The following is a 4043-nucleotide window of genomic DNA, read 5'->3' on the forward strand; positions in this document are numbered from 1 at the left end:
TATAACAAACTTTATTCTTTACAATGTCTAAGAGAAGGATAAAAAAAGGTGATCTAACTAATATATTTTCTAGGTATCTAATATATACATGGCCAATTTTTTTTATCAACTTTATCGTTTCTTTGGGCCTATATTGAAGTCGGTATTTTTTTCTGGATAAATTAACTAACTAGTCAAAATCTCTAACGTAGTTATTAAAAACATCTAAATTTTAAAATAATTATTAAAAATGTCAAAATGTCAATATTTTAGCAAAAAAAAATGTATTCTAATATAATTCAATTACCTTCCTTTTATTTCTCATATTGGACTCATTTTTTAACTCCATTAATACGTGTGAAAGGAAAAAATAAAGACCCCACTACCCACTTTCTCTCTCTAAATATTTTACCCAAATTCTATCATTTCTCTTTCTCTCTCACAATTTCTTCAATTATTCCATATCTTCAAATAACTTAAACTTTGCCTTTTCTAAATCAAACTCCTCCATTTTTCTAAGAAATCTTAGAAATCATTCAAAGGATTTTCAACCTTTGTCGAAGTGAATTCGACTAATTTGCAATTATTTTCATTAGGGAAGAACTATTTGAAATAATTGATTGGATTTCAAAGTGAATTCGACTAATTTCATTGAACTTCGAGATTGTCAGTGAAATACGAAAATGATCAGGTATTCATTAACTGTTGACTCTTTAATTTTTTTTAGAAGTGATTCAAAAATGGCTTTTGAAAAAGTGATTCAAAAATGGATCTGGATCGTATTTTGTATGTTGGATCTTCACATGAAGATCTTCATAAGTTACTATTCGAATACTGGATTTAAAGGTTAGACAGTCACTAGGGTATTCAATTTAGGAGTTTCGGATCAATATCTCATCCAATACACTTTGTTGGACGGCATCAACAACTCTAGTTATCTCTTCAAGGAATTGAAATATTTTTGCATCTTCTCATATGCAGAAGGACCCAAAGGAGATGAAAGTACAATATAATCAGCCATATTTCAAAGTAAAAAAAATGCATTTTTTAATCTATTATCCGTTTGGGATACAAACAGTGAATGACTGAATTGTTTTGATTTTTTTGTATGTTGGATGCTTGGAATACAAAATAATTTGGAAACTTATTTAGTAGATGTTCTATAAATTAAACATTGAATGTAATATATTTTTGAAATACATAACATATAAGAAATACATCTTTTGTTAGGAAATACTTTTTTTTTTTAAATACAAATTTTGATTGACCCTATGATTGTAAATTTATATATTTGATGACTGGAATACAAATTTTGTTGGAATTTTAAGAAAGAAAATACGTTTTTGAAAAATATACAAATCAATGTTGTATCCTTTTTGAATGAACACGAGTTTACATAAGTATTTGGATACAAATATGTTTCTTAAATAACTACAAATCCATTTTGTATATCTATTAGAATGAATACAAACTAATAAAAAAATACAAACGCCATTATACAAACCCAAACTAGAAAATCAAAATGAATACAAATACACATATCATACATATTGAAATGAAAACAATAAATTTCTTTTGAAATTGTAACTTTATTTTAACTTTTGTCATTAACAGAAGTATGTTCTTTTTTTAAAAAATAATCTCTCCTATGATTTTCTCCTTTCTGTTATTAAATAATTGTATTCTTTCAAATCAAACAAATAAAAAAAATACATAAATCAGAAGAATAACAAACTAAAATATTAATATTTTAAATAAATATTAAAAATGTTGATAAGAGGTCTCATTAAATGCTAAAATATTGACATTTTGAAAATTTTCACTTTTTCCTGTTGTCAAAAAATGTTGAGGTCCATCTGCAGAGAATCAATCTCCTTGTTACCTCTCGTGTATTAACCACTTAGACAAGTTCTACGGTTCCTCTTCTTTACTTCTTCACCTTCACCATTCTGCATTTATCCATTGAAATTGAAGATGAAGAAACTGAAATCTCAACAGTTAGACAATATATAATTATTTTAAACTATAATTTTTTTTAATAAATATGGTAGAAATATATATATATGCAATTAGGAAGTTCTTCATTTTCTATATAGCACTGAGACATTCTGTATATCCTATTAGCCCTTTAGGCAATTTTGAAGCATTGAGTAATACTTCAAAACTTAAGTATTTTGAAGTACTTTTATTTTATATAATGAATATTTTGTTTATTTGATTTTTTATGTTGTATTAAAATTACTAGTGTTACATGAGTTTAAATGTATGGGTGCAATAAATTGTATGTAACTGTATATATGGATTTAATAAAATTGAAAAGTTTAATTATTGCAACAAAACATCATATAAGTTATACAAAAATTAATACATAAATAATTTATTTATTATCCAACTATCAAATGACCCCGTATAGTGTTCAATTATAGATTTTTAAATATTTCTTGAAAATTAGGTGAAGATAGATGGAGTTTCAAAATATGTTTGTTCATAGATTTTGAAAATATATTTTCCCCTTTTTTATATAAAAAAAAAAACATGAAACACAACTTGTATCTATAAATTTGATATAGAATTATTATTTTGTAATGAACTAGATATTGTATTATTCTAATATGAAACACGATTGAGATGGTATCTTTTCTACTTCTTAAAATAAAAACACTTCCAAAATAAAATTTCGTAACTCATTCTCCACTTCATTTTTATCATTCGCCATTATGTTTACAAAAAATCGCTTAACTTAATATTTTTTTTATTAAAAAACTTGTCACCAATACATTTTTTAGTAACATGTTTAGCACTTCTATTAGAAAAAATTATTTATAAAACTAAGTAAATATATTTGAAAGATTTGGTTTCGGTGGCAACGTGTTAGCTATACCATTTTCTTTAAAATAGAATTAAAAATATTAATTGCGTTTGGCAAATAATTAGTGTGGCCTAAGAATAGAGTGGTTAGAAAGGTGCTTGTTGCGTATCCACCATTAAAGTTTTGAACTGTCAAAATTGTGAATATTCAATGCACAGCTAGCCGCATAAATTAAATTATAATAATATATAGTTGAATATTTATTGATGCAATAGTAATAATTTCACTAACATGATAATAACTTAACAATAACTATATATCTTTTCTATAAAATTTAACTTATATTATAGCCATATAAGCACCATAAAGGGTTAGTAATTGGTACTAGGATTAGGATAACATTCTTAGGTTAAACATGATATTATTTTCAAAAAATAAATATTTAAATATAATTGATTTCAAGATTATTTATATCATTGTTTTGGTAGATTAATATTTATATATATCATATTTAACATGGGATTAACAATCTATAGATGAAATAATCAAAATTACAAAGATGAAAGATGGCTTTCTCCAAAGCTCGTCTTTGAAAATTCTTTGAGAAGGTTAATGTTACAATTTTTTTTTAAAAAAAACAGTTTATTTGAATTTTTAAAGATAAATTAAGACATAGTTTATATTTGTATGGGGTAAATTCGATCTTGAATAGGTAGACAAATGATGTGACAATACTTGGTGAGAGCAATTGACTAAAACAGTTTGATAATAAACATTGAATGCATCTTCAAGATGTAATCAATAAACACTAACTCAACCCAAAAAAGTTTCGACTTAATACCTTCTTCACAACTTTTCCATCCTCTTTCTTATACTTAGTTACATCATAAGTATTTCCTTTATCTTTATTGTGATGGTATGATGGAGGCCCTCATGAGATTGGAGCAGTTCTCCATGAAAATCACCAGAAATTAAGAAAAATAATAATAAAGAAAAAAAGCAAATATATTAATGAAACTAGAAAATTAGAAGAAAATATTAATAAATAAAAATATTGAAAAATAAAAAGAAAGAGGTCAAATTGAGTATTAAATTAGATGATAGTGAAAAAAATGAACGATAAAAGGAGAAAAAGGATAAAGAATAAAATTAGACCATGGAGAGAAAAATTTAGAAAAGGAAAAAAGAAATAAATAAATTGAAAAATATTTTTTAAAAAAAACTCAAAAATAAAGGAGCCAAAATTAATTATGAT

This window comes from Solanum stenotomum, chromosome 1 (assembly GCF_019186545.1).
Source record: "Solanum stenotomum isolate F172 chromosome 1, ASM1918654v1, whole genome shotgun sequence".
Lineage (NCBI taxonomy): Eukaryota > Viridiplantae > Streptophyta > Magnoliopsida > Solanales > Solanaceae > Solanum > Solanum stenotomum.